This window comes from Periophthalmus magnuspinnatus, chromosome 10 (genome assembly GCF_009829125.3).
Source record: "Periophthalmus magnuspinnatus isolate fPerMag1 chromosome 10, fPerMag1.2.pri, whole genome shotgun sequence".
NCBI lineage: Eukaryota > Metazoa > Chordata > Actinopteri > Gobiiformes > Gobiidae > Periophthalmus > Periophthalmus magnuspinnatus.
In genome coordinates this window covers 15,870,570-15,890,619 of record NC_047135.1, presented here as the reverse complement: position 1 = coordinate 15,890,619, position 20,050 = coordinate 15,870,570, and the positions used below count along the sequence as shown (strand labels likewise).

Below are 20,050 nucleotides of genomic sequence, written 5' to 3'. Positions count from 1 at the left end.
CTCCATCCTATGGTTTGAGTAGGCCTATACCTTCCACCTTGATGTAAAACTTGGATAGACTGCATGCATTGTCTGATAAATGCTTATATCTCCGCAAACCTTCCTTCTGTACCCTGTTCTTCCCCTCCTCACCTCTTCTTTCCAAGTTTTTCCTTTCTCACCTCTCTTCTCTCCCTCTGTCCCATCTCATATCTCCCTCTCTTTGTTTTTCCGTATTCCCCCTTTCTCCTCTCCCCACTTTCCTCTTCTGCCCCGCCTCCCTCTTTCCTCCTGTGTCTTGTCTCTCCTCTCTATTGCTCTCCCTCCCACTGCCGATCTCTACCCCTCCTCTGTCCTCTCCTGTCTCTCCCCCTCCATCTCTAAATCTCCATCCCCTCTGCCCCCCTTCTGTGTCTTCTCGCTCTACTCTCCTCCCCTGTCTCTCTCTCCCTCCCTCCAAACCGCTCTCCTCCCTCTTTTTGTCTTTCCATTCCATCTCCCCCCCTCTCTCCTCTCCTGTCTCTCTGTCTCCCTTTCTCTCTCCTCTTGTGTCTCTTCTTGCTCTTGCTCTCGCTCTCTCCTCTCGTCTGTCTCTCTCTCCCTCCCTCCCCACCCGTTTATTCCCTCTCGTCTTTGTGTGAGATTATGAAGGAAACATATGGAACAGATCTGAAAGTTTGGCCTCAGTCTGTGCCACGTTTCACTGTTGAATTTCAGTTCCATTTATTCCGTTTGCTCGAAAAGGATTCTTCAGATTATGAAAAAAGAAGAAGTGCCTTATAAAACTTTACTACTGGTGGTTAAGACTGGATAAATCTTGAATAATGTTTAGAAATAGTATTTTGTAGAGCAGTCATGAGTTCTAAGTATTCAGTGGTATGCAGCCTGATGCTTTATACTTCTTTCATCACCTTCATCTGAAAGTGTGTCCTCAATTCTGCTGGGTTAAACCTGTAAGAAGCCGTGGACACATCTCCAGATCTGGAGCTGAGTTTGGTCAGGAGTACCTCAGTGGGGCATTGTCGATATATTTTTTTTGTTTTTAGGATGATGGGGGAAACCATAGCCTGTATAAAGAAGTAGACTAAGGGACTGTGACATCACCCACAGCAATCTGCTCCAATCAAATGAAGTTCACCGAGGCTAGCAGTTATAGGGGCAAATTTGGAGCCAAGTTCCAAATTTGGAAATCTGACCATGATCAGGAGCTTATGTCAGGTGTCAACAAAAAGGTGAGACTGACTAAACAAAACTCAGATTAAAGTCTAACTTTACTATCTAAGCTTCAGACAAAGTAGTGCCCACAGTTAGCATCACAGCCCCAGAGAATGTTGATGACATCAGGTGCAAAGTATCAATCGCCATATTTAGTTTATCTTTTTAGTTTAGTTTATCTTTGAGTAAGTTTGAATCATTTTAATGACCAGAGTCCTGCAGATGCTCAGATGGAAAAGTTCTGCAGAAACCATCACAGACAGTTCACAGAGAGACGCTTGCGTAACAGCCTACAAAGGCAGGAGAGACTCAGGCCCATAGATCTAAGTATGCATCTGGTCTGGTACGCCTGAACATCACTCAAATGCAGCACTTTTCTGTTTATGTCTGCTTTTTGATTGGCCGTTTATAGGCCAACTGTAAAGTGATTGTAATGGCTGTATACATATTACTGGATCTGCAATGATATGTAAATGAGCTGTGAATAGAGGTGTGAATGGTCATTTATATAACGCATGTAAATAATTACCATTATGCGCATACATTTAGGTGTTTCCTTTATCGTGTATATTATTCAAAAATACTATAAGGCCTACCTACTGTTTTAAATATGACTGTAAAGAGGCAGGATGACAGTAAATGTAGCCTAAATAAAGGCAACTTAAAATCTAGAGCTAAACCTAAGTTTTATGATAAATTTTTACATCACTAAATATATCCGTTTTGATATTGACTATTGGCTTCCCCAAAGCCCATTATATCGGTAACGTATTGGACCCTATAATTACATATCGGTCAGGCTCTCATTTAAACACCCCAAACCACTGTCCCATTGTACTGATCCAATGGAAATACACCAAGAGAGACTATAGGTTCAGAAGAGCAGCCAGATCTCCATCAGACTAGCCTGCGGCAGTTTCATAAAAGTGTGACTGAGAAGGCAACGGAGAATCCATAGACACTGGAATTCTAAGAGCCCTGCAAGAATTCCAATGTTTATGGATTTTTATGTGTACACAAATGCAAAATAGATGTGTTGAATCTTGATCTAATCTGGACAAGACTAAACTATCAGGCTCAATTCTACAAAGATTTGCAATCTCTTACCAGTACAGAAACACCTTGGTTCACTTAAGGGTGCTTAACAGCTGGGGTATACTCTAAAGCTCCACAACTGAAAGTTCGGATGAAGTTTAATCCTGGTTTAGACCTTATTGAGACTGGTTTGGTCCTTGTTTAGACTGGTTTAGTCTAAATAAGTCTGGCTCTGTCCTGGTTCAGTCCTGGAGGAGCATGATTAGCCCTGCTTAGCTCTGCTGTGTGAAGCAGAGTCTGAAATCTGACAAATTTAAACATGGTTGACTGATGCAAACAGGGAAACATCTGGAGAGGATTTAACTGAGGATCCTCTGTTTGTGGAAAGGCCCAAAGTCGAACCGGCTTCAGTCTGAAGACCAGTCAGGGACCAGTAAAACACCAATGTTGCTGATGGAGTTACAGCGCTACTTAAAGAAACCAAACAGTCATGTATGTTTGTGTAAAGAAAGGATTTTATGAAAGGTTAAAAGCAAAAGATATTCTGCTAAATATTTGCAGAATTCTGCAGAATATTTGCAGTGATATAATGTATTTTTAATGTATTTATATGGCGGAATGTTCAGCAGTTACCATGGAGGTGTTTAACTATTGCCTGACGACAAGGAGGTCCTAGGTTCAATTCCCAGACAGAGTAGTTTGCTTTGATATCGTTACCGATACTACACGGTTTTCAGGTATCGGTAGTGGTACCCACGTAAGGCAAACTATCTCATCATATCTGATTCAAAACATTGATACATGAACAGCCTTCACTTGCCTGTCCTCCTTTGTCTGAGCTGTTCTTCTTTGGGGTTGGGGCTATCATGTAACAGATTGTGTATTTCAGTGGGACGTCCCCGTTTAAATAAACGTTACACAGGGGGTATTTTAATTCTATGGAGTGTTAAGTGCCAACATAGTACATTTAGATTGCCATGTTACCTTTTATTGTTTTGAAATTGCTATGTTCGGCAAAAACGCCATAATAAAATGTTGAATACGTTTCACTTTCGTTTTTGATGCTATGAGTCTCCCGTCCCTTTAATCTCTGCATTAAGTCAGTTCCCCTTCAGAGCACAATCACAACACAATGCACTCCCGACAAGAGCAGTGTTGTCTATTTTTCTTTATTCTCGGTACATGTATTCAGTTACTTCCCAACACTGTGAATGACATCTAATACCTCTTATGTCATGTTATAGATCAGGGAAAAATGTTATAACAGGTTATAAAGCAAAAAAACAGAATAGATTTTTTTTTAAATAAAGTGAATGACTATGCAACAGTCTCTCCTCGACATTTCGTGGCCATCCGACAGTCTACTGGTGAGCTAGAATGATTTACAAACACTTTCACTCAGATGTTTTATTTTCATTATCGTGAAATACTCTACTCTTGTACTTTTGACCACAGCCTGCACTCCATCTCAAACAAAGATAAACGAACATGTGCAGTGATGTGTCTGACACACATGAGACCATCTGCAGCAGACATGGAACGATCTCCTCAGTCTCTTTTAAGAAAGCCAGCTCTGTTTCTGTTGCATTTTTTCTGACATTACCATTAATGAAATTCATTATGTCTTCTTTTTCTTGACAACTTTGTGTGTTCTTTTTTAAAGACAAAACGGACATGTTTCAGTGAGCATCTGTCACTTTCGTTAAGGAAGATACGGACAGCAATGTGTCAAAGCATATTGCCATTTGAAGATAAAAAGATCACAAGTCTGTTTCAAAAACCACCTAAGATTTTGCCTGAGATGCAAGAATGAGGGTGTTACACCGAAGAAAACATAGAAAACCTGAGCCACACGAAGAACTCAGCCAAAACATTAACAAAGGCAAAGGGGGATTTATTAAAGGAAAAGATTAGAATTACTACTAGCAACATCAAGAGGATGGTGGCCAGGCCTTTCCCCATGGGGCACAGCCCGCAGGAGCGATGTAGGGCCATCCTCCCGTGGACCCACCACCTGTGGGGGGACCATTGAGGGGCCAGTGTAGAGAGATCTTTGCGGCAGTTGAAGGAGAGGAATGAGAGCCTTCGGGTTGGAGACAGGCCTCTCACTGTTGTTGAGTACCCGGCCTTCTTGGAGTCCCTGAGAGGGGTACTAATCAGTGTGCCGACCGGGGACAATGTTGTACCATTATTCATACAAATCCAAACTAACACAAACTACATTCAATAGTTTATTACACATGGTATGTTACTTACGATGGATATTTTCGGCGCAAGTTTGGCATAAAATGTAGGATAGTTGTCTCGCAAATACACATGTAATTTGCCCGTGTTTGCCCTAAGTTTTATGATAAACTTAACTTTTTTTCGGCAGGCTCTGCAGATTGGTGGCTCATCTTGTTGGTTTTGTTTTTCAAATCCATAATAATTCCACACATCTAACTTCACCTTCTAGAGTGGAGGATATAAACGTGTGCCATCACGGGGATCTAGATCCACTGCCTGCCCATTAACCATGACATGACTGACGGTGATGAAGATCCCCAATTCAGAATTGGCACACAAGCTAACAAGTTTCATTGCTATGATAGAGGGCCCCCTTGTGGGCAAACACCAGAACTAACATCTAAACATTGTATTGAAACTGCAAACATGAGGCAGTCTGGTGCTCTAAAGGCAATTATAATTGTGTATGATTATTGGGACCTTTTTGATCACAATTAGCAATATTATTATATATTGTCCCATCCCTAATTGTCGGTACTTATTGCAGTGGCAACCCCCAAACCCGGTGGTGGACACCAGAAGCAAGGGATGTTGACAGGCTGAAGGAGGCTTTCTACCGAGCCTTGATGGCTTGTGAGACTCCTGAGGCAGCTGTAGCATGCTTAGCCTGCCGCTTAGCATGCTTAGCCTGCCAGTACGGCAGGCTAAGCATGCTACGGCTCGTGCAGCTGCAGAGGCAAAAAATTGGGGTTGGGAGGAGTTTGAATAGGCCATGGAGAAGGACTATTGATCAGCCTCAAAGAGATTCTGACAAACTGTCTGATGCCTCAGGAGGGGAAAGCAGTGCTTCACCAACACTGCAGTGCAGGAGGAGGGCTGCTGACCTGTTGTTGATATTGTTGGACAGTGGAAGAAATACTTTGAGGATTTCCTCAATCCCATTGTCACATCTTCTGAGGAGGAAGCAGAAACTGGAGACCTGGAGGCGGACTCATCCATCACCCTGGCTGAAGTCACTGAGGTGGTTGGCAAGCTCCTCGGTGGCAAGGGTCTAGGGGTGGATGAGATCCATTGTGAATATTTTAAGTCTCTGGATGCTGTGGGGTTGTCTTGGCTGGCTCTCGGCGGTCGTAGACAGTACCGCTGGACTGGCAGACCCTCTATTTAAGAAGGGGTACCGGAAAGTGTGTTCCAGCTACAGGGGATTCACACTCCTCAGCCTTCCTGGTAAGGTCTGTTCCAGGGTACTGGAGAGGAGAATCCGACCGGTAGTCAAACCACGGATTCAGGAGGAACAGTTTGGTTTTTCATCTTGGTCGCGGAACACTGAACCAGCTCTATACCCTCCACTGGCTGCTCGAGGGTTCATGGAAGTTCGCCTAACCAGCCCACATGTGCTTTGTGGATCTGAAGAAGGCATTCGACCGAGTCCCCCGTGGTACTCTTTGGGGGCTGCTTCAGGAGTATGGAGTCCGGGGCCCTTTGCTAAGGGCTGTCCAGTACCTGTATGACCAGAGCAGGAGCTGTGTTCACATTGCCGGCAGTAAGTCAGGCCTGTTCTCAGTGCATGTTGGACTCCACCAGGGCTGCCCTTTGTCAACGGTTCTGTTCATTGTATTTACGGACAGAATTTCTAGGCACAGCCAGGGCTGGAGGGGGTCGATTAGGGGACCTCAGGATCTCATCTGTCCTGCTGAAACAAGGAGAAAATCAAGACTATAAGTTGAACTTTTTTTATAGTTTGGCCAGGGGTGCAACTTATACTCAGATGCGACTTATGTGTGAAATTATTAAAATATATAACTTCACATCGTTATTGTCACACTCACAACCGTGCGAGGGCAATCTAGGCTTGTGTACCAGTATAAAAACCACACGGACGCAGTGCTTCATCTACTAAATTAAGCTCTGGTTCCGTGTCTTTTTTACATATTTAAATTAATAGATAACTTGTACAAAGCAAATACATTGGACAAACCAGATGTTTTTCTTGAATATATAGCAAAGTTGTTAATTTCCAACATTGTAAACATGTCCAAGAGCATTCACATTTGAAAGACTGAAATAGGAGCACTTAAACAACTACAGAACTACTTTCAGCACATTTTTGTAGAGATCTAAACTAAAAGATGAGTAGTTTTTATGTTTGTTCTTTGTGTTTAGCTTATTGCCTAGATCACATCAGTTCATGTCATTGAATGAAGACTGAAAACACAATGCTTCAGCCTTGAGCTGAAGCAATCCGAGATTTAGTAAAAATTCGAGACCTCTCAACCACAAAAACGAACCTAATTCAATTTCAAACCGATTTATCAAGATTTAGATATCGTGAATCAAATCTCAAAAATCCCCAAAACAAATCTGGAGAAGCAGATAAGTACTCAAATACCAGCTGCATGTAACAGTGCAGTCCGATTTACATTAGGTACAAGCTAGGATGAATACATCTGATGAATAATGGAATTAATATCAACACGATGCCATTCAATAAAGCACTTGCATGAGATTATTAGGACAATTAATGCTGAAGGCAAAAAAGTTCCTGGGCTGAGCAGGCACTAATAACTCATAATGCTCAATATGTAGCAAATAAAAAATGAAAGGTTTGATTTATTCCATCATCAGAGTGCATGCATGTTATTGATAAATGTCAGGACATCACTTTCATTAATTTACAGCTGAATAGCCATTAATTCTCATGAATGGCCAGAATTTCCGAAGTCTGACACCGACTTGACTGGCAAAGAAAAAGTCTAGCGTAACCTATGCTGGAGCTTCAATGAGAAAACAGTGAGTAACGCAGTTCCCTCATGTCTGAAAATCAAATGCTGAATGTAAATGAGATTTCGCTTATATATTTCTGCCAAAAGTGTGGTTATATGTATGATAGCCATTTTTATCAGCTATTTTAGTTGCAACGTTTTTTAATGCTCACACCAACTTACTACAAGCACCTGAACAAATAATTGCAAGTAATTATTTGTTTTTTTGACCTCTGACCTGCTGTAGACTGGGACAAAAGTGGTCTGACAAGTTTTGAGGCAAAGATAATTTGAATTTGGTTGTTTAGCGCACTTTTTTCCCTGTGCATGTAAACGTAGAGTCCTAAGGAGTGTTGGAGGAAACCTCAGCAGACTGTGGTCTCTCTAGGACTGCTTCTGTTTACTGTTAAAGTGAATGGACTCGAGAGCTCGGGTCTGGTTCAGAGACAGAGCAGGCCTCTCATATGTCCCATAAACTTTACAGTCTTTCCCAAGTTTTACTGAGGTGGAAGGTGTTAAAACCCATTACGCCAGACTCAAGGGTAGAAGAATAAAACACACATTGCTCTGAGGTGTATCGAGTTGCCACTTCACAATAACAAAATCATCATGTATCATAGCTGCCCTGGGACAGCCTGGCCAAAGTGTGGCTGCCATCCTACAGGCTCTCCAACCTCCACTCGCTCACACATACATTCAGAAAATGGGAGTGCTGGTCAAACTGTCACATGAGCTATCACCAGAACACTGGATCCATTGGTTCTATGGGTAAAAAAAAAAAAAAAAAATTCTTAAAAGGATCACATTTCTGTGTCTTAATGATTCTGGATTGATTTCAGATTCTCAAAAATTGATTTTACGTTAATAACAGTGCTGACAAAGAGATTGTCAGCAAACTGGGAATAAGCCTGTATGTTGTATTAACTGCATTCAAAACACGTGTCGTTCCATAGCTTCATTAAAAACAGTTGCTGTGGTGTGTTTAAGTCATTGTTTGCCTCTGGACTCTTCACCACTCCGCACAACAGAGCAAGGAGGAGGGAGGGGCTGTCTCCATGTGCACTGACACACATATAGCAGGCACACACAGAGGAAGAGACTTACGTGAGACCACGGTGAGACAGAGGAGAGATGAATGGGATATTAGGTGGCCATACCATGTTGTCAAAGTATGATCTCGTAAAAAGTCAGAAGCTAAGCAAGGCCGGGCCAGGTTAGTAGCTGGATGGGAGACTGCTGGGATATCCCAGGGCAGCTGTGGCTGCAGTAGTAGCTTATCGCCACTGAGTATGAAATTAATGAATAATGCACTGTAAAGCGCTTTTGGTGTCATGAAAGGTGCTATATTAATCCAAAGAATAATTCATTATTTCATTAGTGGTACTTTGAATCACTTAAGCTCCGTTTAGTTTGCTGTGTTGTTGGACAGAATGCTAATGCGCATACTACAGTTGCCACTTGTCAGACTTAAAGGGCCAGAGCCCTATTCATCATAAATAGGCTAGACAATTTATTAGAATATATTTATAATTTCTATCTTTGACAAATAGGCCTACGTATTTACAGTGGGTACGGAAAGTATTCAGACCTCCTTAAATTTTTCACTCTGTTATATTGCAGCCATTTGCTAAAATCATTTAAGTTCATTTTCCCCTCATTAATGTACACCCAGAACCCCATATTGACAGAGAAACATGAAACTTTAGAAATTATTGCAGATTTATTAAAAAAAGAAAAATTGAAATATCACACAGTCATAAGTATTCAGACCCTCTGCTGTGACCCTCATATATTTAACTCGGGTGCTGTCTTCTGATCATCCTTGAGATGGTTCTACACCTTCATTGGAGTCCAGCTTTGCTTGATTAGACTGATTGGACTTGATTAGGAAGGCCACACACCTTTCTATATAAGACCTTACAGCTCACGGTGCATGTCACAGCAAATGAGAATCATGAGGTCAAAGGAACGGCCTGAAGAGCTCAGAGACAGAATTGTGGCAAGGCACAGACCTGGTCAAGGTTACAAAAAAAAATTCTGCTACACATAAGGTTCCTAAGGGTACAGTGGCCTCCATAATTCTTAAATAGAAAATGTTTGGGACGACCATAACCCTTCATAGAGCTGGCCATCTGGCCAAAGTGAGCAATTGGGGGAGAAGAGCCTTGGTGACAGAGGTAAAGAAGAGCTCCAGAGATGCAGTCAGGACATGGGAGAAAGTTCTAGAAAGTCAACCATCACTGCAGCCCTCCATCAGTCGGGGCTTTATGGCAGAGGGGCCCGACGGAAGCCTCTCCTCAGTGCAAGACACATGAAAGCCTGCATGGAGTTTGCTAAAAAAAAACAACCAACAACTGAAGGACTCCAAGATGGTGAGCAATAAGATTCTCTGGTCTGATGAGACCAAGACAGAACTTTCTGTATGTGTGGAGAAAACCAGGCACTGCTCATCACCTGTACAGTCCCAACAGTGAAGCACGGTGGTGGCAGCATCATGCTGTGGGGGTGTTTTCCAGCTGCAAGGACAGGATGACTGGTTACAATCGAAGGAAAGATGAATGAAAGCAAGTACAGGGATATCCTTGACGAAAACCTTCTACAGAGTGCTCAGAACCTCAGGCTGGGCCGTAGGCTCACCTTCCAACAATACAATGACCCGAAGCACACAGCTAAAATAACAAAGGAGTGGCTTCAGGACAACCCCGTGATTGTTCTTGAATGGCCCAGCCAGAGCCATGACTTAAACCCAATTGAGCATCTCTGGAGAGACCTGAAAATGGCTGTTCACCAACACACACCATCCAACCTGACAAAACTGGAGAGGATCTGCAAGGATGGAATGGAATGAGGATCTCCAAATCCAGGTGTGAAAACTTGTTGTAATATCAAAAAGACTCATGGCTGTATTAGCTCAAAACTACTACATATTGAGCAAAGGCTGTGAATACTTATGACTGTGTGATATTTCAGTTTTTCCTTTTTAATAATTCTGCAAAAATTTCAACAATTTTGTGTTTCTCTGTCAATATGGGGTGCTGTGTGCACATTAATGAGGAAAAAATGAATTTAAATTATTTTAGCAAATGGCTGCAATATAACAAAGAGTGAAAAATTTAAGGGGGTCTGAATACTTTCCATACCCACTGTAAGTTTAAATACAGTTAAATACAATTTCAAGTACCTTCTTTCAAATTCTTGCCTGATCTAAAACAACTCCATTTTGTATGGTTGTACAGTTTAAAGACAACAGGGAACTTGAAATGTGTAAAATAAATTTTCTTTGTTTTTTAATGAAAAACAGCTTCAGAATTAAATAGCTTTAGAATCAAGAATCGCTTTAAATCAAACTGGAACCCCAGTAATCAAAATTAAATCTAATTGCCAGGGACTTAAAGATTCACACACCTAATTAGTTCAAATGCAGACAGGAGATTGTGTGATGTAGGTTACAGTCTGTGTTTACTCAGCAGTGGTCCAGATTAAAGCACTGAGCTGGTGCTGCTTGCAGCTGTAGACGACTCCATTATATCCAGTTTAAACATTTTAAGAGTCCGACTCGGGCATCTGCAGCACATCTGAGACAGACCCAATAACACACTATAGCTGTACAAACCACCGCTCACACTGGTCTGTGCAGACAGTCACTCAGACGCTAGTCTCCAAAACAATAGTTTATCAAAATGTTGCATTCAAATTATACAGACCGAGGGGAAGGGAGAACCCATTGATCCAACCAGTCGCAGCTCTTATGAACTGTTTTACTGGTCTGCATTCACCACAAGCAATACATGTAAACATTAAATGGAGGAGTTGGTCTAAGCCCAAACTAACCATAGGCTTAATAGTAACAACAATAATGAGAGTCCAAGTATATCTCCTCTCCTCTTTGTCAAAACAGCCTCTCAGATTGTGGTTGCTTTGATCTGAACGCAAATTAGCCTAAGCCAGTCAGTTCTACTTCAAATATAACACACAGGCCTCTCCTCCTCTTCACTTCCACCTGCTCTCCTCCTCCTCTTCTTCCTCTCTTCCTCCTCCTCTTCTTCCTCTCCCTCAATCTGACCAGTTCAGATTGAGGGTGGATGGACAGTGGGTGTGTTAATCACCTGTCCGCAGTGAAAGCCCTCGTGCTTCCAGTCTAAAACATAACGAGGAGTGAAATGGAGTGACTCTCTGATTCAGAGCCATACTTGTAATAAACTTTTAAAGAGGTGGTATTAATTGCTAACACATAACATATTTAGATCACCATGTTATCTTTTATTGTTTTGAAAATGCTATATTTGTCAAAAACAATGTATTAATAAACTTCACTTTCGTTTTTAACACTTTTTAATTTGAGTCCATCTCCCTTTGCTCCCCGCGTTAAGTGACTCGCCCTTCAGAGTGACATTACAACACAATCAGCATGCATCCTGCTAATGAAACTGCTGCATGTCAAATCAGGTTTACCAAGTTGTTTTGTATCTTTTTTGTATCATGCTTTTGTATATATGGAGAATTGTTGTGTGGGAGCATGGATGAAGTAGACTTATGGACTGAGAATTGCACAGAATATTACAGATAACTGAACTGTAATGACGGTTTGAATGGGGGCCTGGGAGAGATCGCCAAAATACTCAAACATGAGTGGATGACATATAAAACGTCCTCAGGCATTCAGTTTTTGATGAGGGAATATTATAACATGCAAATCAACAGTTCTGTGAAGCCCTGTGAGGCAAAGGCTGTTGTGTTTTTGGGCTGTACCAAATTTTAGTCCTGGTCCTGAATTCCTGGGGCTCTTTGACATGATTGTATTTTTGCAGGCGAGTTCTGTGGAATCCATCAGCTGATCCTCAGGGACAGGATTCCAGAATCTGCCTCAAACCTCGAATTCTCATCAGGAAAATCACTCAGAAACTCAAAAACACCCATGCACAGAACACTGAAGACAGACACAACCCAACTGCAGATTATGTAGAATTACTACCACTCAGCAAAGTCCTAGTGTAGGTTAAATCTATCAGTAAACTACAGTATTAACTCTGGTTACCCCATTCTCACCAGTGTTATGAAAACACATCAAACTATAGAAGTTAATTGTTTCTATTGGAATGTTTCAAAGTCTGGCAGAGGCCCATACCTGCATTAAAGATCAGATCAGGGAGTGTGAATCTCAGTGATTAAACAATTGTTTTTCTTAAAGACGGGGTATTATGCAAATTCTAGTTTTTGGAGCTTTCTTCCATGTTATGACATTCCCTTATCAAAAACATGACTGGGGAGGTTTTAGATGTCATCCATGCATGTTTGAATAATTTTGTGATCTTTCTCAATCCCTATTCGAAACCTCTTACGGTTAACTGTAAGATTCTGTCCGATGCTCAGCCCAGAAGCCTACCTCATCCATGCTCCTACATGACAATTCTTCATAAATATACAAAAGCAGGATACAAAAAACTACACAATAGCTTTAGAAACCTGATGCGATGTGCAGTACTTTCATTAGTGGGATGCACACCAAATGTGAAGGGGGAGTGAGTTAACGCAGAGAGTAGAGGGAGGGGAGAGTAAAAAAACGAAGAATAAAACATGTTAATACATTGTTTTCGGCAAGTGCAGCATTTTCAAAACAATATAAGGTAATACGATGATCTAAATATGTTATGCAATAAATACCCCATGAAGCAAAAAGGGGGCATCCCTTTTTAAGCAAAAGTTAAGTTAAAGCTGGATTTGATCTGGTCAAAGTCTGCACATACAAAAGGGCATCTGATGCATATGTTTAAATGTTTTAGTAGGTCTAAGCTTCTGTCTGTCTGTGGCCAATAGAAACCCCCAGTGCTGAAGTCTGTCACTGTGTCAGCACTAAAGGGGTCTCTGTGTGGCATGTTGTGGGTGGCTGCTCTCATTTTTAGTGGAAAACTTCTACACTAAAACGCTGCTACAGAAAATGAGTGTGCGTAAAAACATTCTCAGGTTTCTGGCCTTTTTCCCAGAGCTGTAAAAGTTGAAAGCAGTTGATAATTGCTAACACACCTGTAGAGTTTGGGCTCAGGTTCCACTCAGAAGGACTGGGCCTCTTCACGTGGTTCAGTTTAAGATAAATTTATGGGAAATATTCCTGTATTTTATCTATGCAAATGTTACACAGTCATCATACACGCTGCTGACAGGCTGAAGTCGAGCTGGCATAAGGAGACAAAAGCTCACCTGACAAATATGGAACAAATTTCACTTAAAACAATATTAAATACATTTGTGTTGCCCACATGGAGGTGGACACTTCCACCTTTTCCTAGTCACAGGATGGTAGGGACGCAAAATGAATACAACATACAGTTAAAATGTGAAGGGTTATTTACTGAATAAGGTCCCTGAGAGCAAAAATATAGTTTTACTACCAACCTTATTTTTATTTACTGTGTACAAACAAAAAATATATTTCCATTTGACTTCAGAAAAAAGTTAAAAACTTGATGGAACCCCAAAGTAACACATTTTTTTATTTATCTGAAACTTTAAAATGTAATAAATGCATTTACTTAAGCTACCAAGTTTTTATGTACTTTCCACTGTGCAAACATCAGCAGAATCTGCGGAAAACCACTGGACCTCTTATTTATAACTTTTCCAAAAAAAAAAAAGTCTGTCTTGCAGAGTTGTGTGATTTAGGAAAAAAATATCTAATTGTGATTTTTCTGCCAAGCATAGCAATTGCTATTTATGTTTTAATAGGATTCTGTTCAAATTTCACATTTTAAAGGGGTAAAAGAACTGGATAACACACTGATACATTATTGTGTGTACAGATCTAAACTACAGGGTTTGTAGTTTGCTTTCGTTTCAATTGTGATGAATCTTGCAGCCCTACTGTCTTGATGTGTGAAACTGTATGTAATGTAATGTATTATCTACCAAGATAATCAATACTAAAATTAATATCAAAACAGGTTTGGGCATGTTTCAATACTGAAAAATTACATAAATATTAGAAAGTTGGATCTTTCCTGATAACCTTTTGAATGGTATAATATTAAAGAAACAGTTAAAGCTAAATCAACTATTTGGCACTTTCTACCATGTTGTAACATGCCTGAAGTGGTTTTAGATGTCATCCATGTATGTTTAAGTAACTTGGCGATCTCTCCTGGGCTCTTTTTGAACCCTCCTTAAGGTTAACTGTAGGATTTGTTCAAACCTACATCATCCATGCTCCTACATGACAATTCTCCATAAATATACAAAAGCATGAAAATAATGCAACTTGCAACTTTACAAACCTGATGTGATGAGCAGTGTTTCATTGACGAAACGCAAGCCGATTGTAAAGTGACAGTGCTGTGAAAAGGGAATTACTTTTGGCTCAGAGCGTCAAAAATGAAAGTGAAACTTATAAAACAGTGAAAATTATAACATTTATAACATGTGTGATTATAGCGAATTTAGCATTTTCAAAACAATAAAACACGGTGATATAAATATATTATGTGATAGTAATTAATAACCTACAGAAATAAAATACCCCCTCTTTAAATATTTATGCTCATCTTTATGTCTAAAAAATGAAAAGTACTGAAATCAAGTTTAAAATATGACTACTGTAATTAGGGTTGAAAGATTTGGGAAAAATAGCAAATTGTGACTTTTGTGACTTTTGTAGCAAATTGTGACTTTTTAGTAGATTCGCGATTTATGTTAGCAATAGGATTCTGCTCAAAGTTCACATTTTAAACACATCCAAGAACTGACCAAAATACTGAATTATGAACTGACAAACTAGTACAACAATCACATTTCAGAACATGTTTGAACAGATCTAAATAACAGATTTAGCTGTTTTTATGCAAAATAAAACAGAAGGATTTGGTATTTGGTAGTTAAAAATGGCAGCATTTGCAATTTGTTAATTGTGTTTATTCAAATTGTGATTTTGATTTGATTGTGATTAATCTTGTAGTGCTTACTGTGAAAACGCTAGTTCTGTGGGATAAACAGCTAAGCGTGGGGGGAGTTAAACCACAGCTCTCTCTTTGGTTTCATAGACTTCATGCCAAATCTGTTCAGTTCAAAAGCATCATGAGAAATACCTCGCTCTGTCACAAACGTATAAGACAGGAATTATCATAGGCAAAAGAACCGCTCCCTTTGTCACTACAATCGTATTAGGAGGGAGTTATTACAGGCAAAACAACCACAGCCTAACACTGGAATAAAGCACTGTTAAACAGAGTTTGATTTCAGACAGTGGAATGTTGAACTGCAGGTGCCAGTACTCTCTAACCATCCTCTGGTATTTTCATAACACACCTCCAAAAGAACAATCCACAAATGTGTCCTTTATATTAGTGAAAAGGCCCATTATGACGTTATATTTATCCACTGTATTACAGCAGCATGTTGTAATCCATCTATAACGTGGTCAATAGAATGCTTATGGAAGCATTGCCCTAATAAGTGAGGCAATTGACAGCTAAAACTGAGCGTATACTGTAATTTTCGGGCCGACTTTGACACAAATTTTAGTCGCACTACAATTTAAAATCGGGTCAAATTTTGGCTCCTCCATGCATCTGACTTGTACAGTGTACAGGGACTTACCAGCTGCAACCAGCTGCGATCAACTGCTCACGATGACACACCACGACAGCTGATTATGAGTATGTACGGATATCAGACACGATATTTGTGCTGAGTCGCAGGGCCCAAGCGTTGCTGAAGCCAATAGAACGCAGTTTGTGCAGGTAAAATACATCTACAGGCGAACGTAAACACAGCTCCGGTGGGCTGGATTGAAAAGGTGAGCTGGGCCCATACACTGTATGTATAGATGGACATAGCTAACGTGCTAGCTTGGCGTGATGTGGTTCCTTCAAGCTCTGGTTCCCGTTGACTTCTATTGAAAAGCCATCACTCCTCTCTGTAACTGCTGCTGTTAGGCTCATCACTTTGGTCTTAAAATGTTTGTGTTAACCCGCTCTACATGTTCTTGGGGTTTTAATTCACTATTTTATCCCTAAATTAAGATTTTAACATTGTTAATAGACCTATCTGGTGTCTGTTTTCCCTTAGTGTTAACAACAGGTTGATTAACAGCCATGTTGCTAAGCACCCACCCTCTGCCAAACCAGGGGTATGGGCGGGAAGGGGCGTTACCTTCAATAACCTCACTCCTGATTGGCTCTTTGATTTTGAGCTTGGATTTCCAAATATGGTCCCTGGTTTCAGATTAACACATCATCGCAGACAAGAAAGAAAAGTTTGGTGACAAAAGCCTTGGAGTTTGAACAAAGCAAAGATAAAGTTAACAGTGCCAAAGGTTTGCTAAAATATTTCTATGATGTTTTGGGAGTTTAAACACTCAGATCAAGTCACAAATGTCACAGCATACGCCCCTCTGACTCATGACCCTTGTACAGTGTGACCAGGTCAGCATATACGACCGCGAGCACACTGTTGTGAGCTTTGTACGTGATTCAGTGGCATAGTGTGAGTTTGGGAATAATTTGGAACATCTTAAAATGGTACAAAATTGCACAGTGTAAGCCCATCTTACACTATTGTAGCAGACACAGGTGTGATGGTCTCAAACTAATGGCTCTGTGGTTGGTGTTTGGTGAAAAGAGCTGAAGTCAGTGAATTAATGTGTAATGGAAAAGACTGGGAGCCTGAGGACAGTGTCTGCTCTGACGAGTCTATAAACAAACATTATTCCACAACTATTAGTATTACTGTTACATAAGAGCAGCCAGGACCTACCGAGAATAAACTATTAAAAATTGTATTGATTAGTCTTTCTTGTTGAGGAATAACAGAATAACTAAGGAGAAAATAACAAAATAATCACTAATGTTATCAGGTCAAACTGTACGCTGGTCATAATGTACGGTCAAGCTAGAACACCATATCAATATAGCGTGTATATGTCATATCGTTTTTTGATATCCACACAGTCTGCCAATATACTATATATCCTTTGATATGACGCACTAGGTTATTTTCACTCTTTATGTGAATGCATCACCAGGGTTTGGATAGGTAATAAAATGTGTGACAATGCTAAGTGTTGAACATTAAGTCCCCCTGACCATTGTAATTTGTAATACATTTCTTCTGCACAAGACATCCAGACTGTCTCCTGCCTTTTCACTTATATTCTATTCTATTGACTCTCTATGGACTATTCTATGTTACAACATTTCTTTAAAAAGATTTAAGGATGATTTATAAAAGATGATAACTGTAAGCAAAACTCCAATCAGCGGTTCTTAGAAAATTCCCAAATACAATTTTCAATCATATGTCCTTCAAATAGCATTAGATGTAGAAGTGAGCGACATTACCAAAAAAAGATATATATGTATACAGTGTTCCCTCGCTATAACGCGGTTCACTTTTCACAGTCTCATGGATTTTTTTTTGTGCAGTTTTGCATGCTTTTTTTTTTTTTTTTTACAGTGTATAAACATGCATTGTGTTCTGTGTCTTGATTGGCTAATGGATGTGCCGTGTCTCCTGGACAGTGCAGAATGCGTTCAGCCAAATTTACATGAATGTTTGACGCAGTCTCTGCAAGTGTTTTGGATGTTTTGTTTTCCCTGTGTCTTTGTGAAGGCTGCAGACCAGGTTGAGAGAGTGACTTGTCTGAGTCCGTGACTGGCCTTTAAACTACCCGGTGCACCTAGCATAATTAAATTGCCGCTAGTTTATGGCTGATGTCTTTCTACTTGTTCTGGATAATCAGCGTACTCTCTGATTGGCTGACGCTGCGCGTCAAACACCAAAAAGTTCAGCTTTTTCATCTTTTGGACACGAGTGTGATGCCTGAAAACTCAAGACGTGCTGTGTCAACACCAGTTTCACGCCACTCTGATGCTTGGAAATGCGCCGCAGGAACGCTGCACAGCCAAGACGTGCCTCCACAAGAGACTTTACATGTGAATTCGACATAAAGAAGGAGGAAAATAACTAAGGATGACAGCAATAAGTTTTAACAAGGACGCAAAAAGGGTTATAACCATTGTGCGGATGGAGTCTGCTTTAGCTTTGTAGATCAGTGACTGCAGGAAAAAAAAAACATTATGAGAAATTACAGCTCAGGAGCACCAGAACGAAAAGTCACAGTCAGAGGAACTGTGAAATACAAGTCACTATTAATAATTTCTTATGTGTCCAACTTCGTACGTTGATCATTAAAATAAAATGTGTTACTTTTTTTCTAAAAGCTTTTTATTTACAGTACAGTATAGTATTTGGTTTCGTTCTATAATACTGTGCTTATTTTTTTTAATCACGCCCTTCGAGACAACTGTTGTTGTGATTTTGGGCGTTACAAAAATAAATGAATTGAATTGAATTGAATCTATGAAGGTTTGAACTTTGAGAATGTTTAAACAAGAGAGAAATGTAAGAATGTATGAAGTGTGTGGTGAAGGGTTTTACAGCCTTAAAATATATATAATAATTGTAAAAAATTAAGTTTTCTACTTCAGGGATTTCGTTTATCGCAGGTTATTTTTGGAACGTAACCCCGTGATAAATGAGGGAACACTGTATATAATATATATATAGGTAAAGCTATAGCAAACCAATATTAAATGGCTTATAGCTTTTCTATTCAAAAACTAGGGGACGGAGGGTAGTTTGAATCAGACTAAAACAATAGCTGCTAGTCATCAGGTTGGTTAGAGCAGACCCTGTAGTTTTGAATACGCCCTCCCTGCATCTATGCCTGTACTCACAGATATTTCCACATTAATCCTGGTGGTTTTGGATGCATTCACTGTGTCTTAGCCAACATGTGGTTTCTACAGTTCTGCTGCTTAAACTATGACAACACACTCCTTTAAATGCTCTCTACCTGACTTCTTTTTAAATTGTTTTTATTACAGACTATATATGTGACATTTTAGTTTTGCACAACTCCAAAACAACATTTCATCATCATTCATCATTTTTCCTTCCACCTGTAATTATTTGCACCACAGCTTTGGACCAATACATCCATTGCAGTTCATTAGAGCAGTCAGACCAAACACACAGCATCATAGACCTGCTGTCAGCACACAGTCCTGACATTTACCAGAAAAATGGACACTTTATTCCCTCAAACACAGCGATTTTCCAGTCAATTCTCTGTAGACGAGGACATGATGCAACACAAGACCCCTGCCAGAGAACAGTCAAAGAGGGTGCTCTGAAGTCCATGCTTTTAAAATGGACCAGAGAAAGTGAATGTGGCAAAAGGACTCTTCAAATGTTGTTGTTGTTAGGGACAACTTGTGCTTTAGGACCTGCAGAGCATCACTGACAGTATTAGCATACCATTACACATAACATGGTTATCAGTGCAGAGTTGATGCTCTTCAGTGGATTGGCCAAATCCTCTCACTGAATCTAATCTATATATTTAAATTTCCCTGATCAGAAGATGCCTGCTCCTGGCTTTTTCTTAAAGAGGGGGTATTACACTTCTATGGGGTATTATATTAACTGTTAACACATAACAAACTTGATCACCATATTACCTTTAATTTTTTTGAAAATGTTATATTTATCGAAAAACAACGTATTAACATGTTTAATAAGCTTCAATTTCATTTTTGGCACTCTGACTCCCCCCTATTATGGCTCTCTGCGCCAAGTCCCTCCCTGTTTCAGAGTGACAACACAACATAATCAGCGTGCTTCCTGCTAAAGAAAATACTGCACATTTCATCAGGTTTTTAGTGTATTGTGCTGTATCCTGCTTTTGTATATTCATGGAAAATGACCATGCAGGAGCAAGCATGGGATACATAGGCTTTTGAGTCTTGGACAGGATCTTACATCGAACCATAAGGATCGTTTTA

The 20,050-nt window shown here is 40.1% G+C and overlaps 1 protein-coding gene across 1 annotated transcript in view; it reads right to left on the bottom strand.

The window, feature by feature from the left end:
- Window positions 1-20,050, bottom strand: part of cenpp (centromere protein P) — a 91,361-nt gene that overhangs the window by 48,704 nt on the left and 22,607 nt on the right. The window lies entirely within an intron of this gene.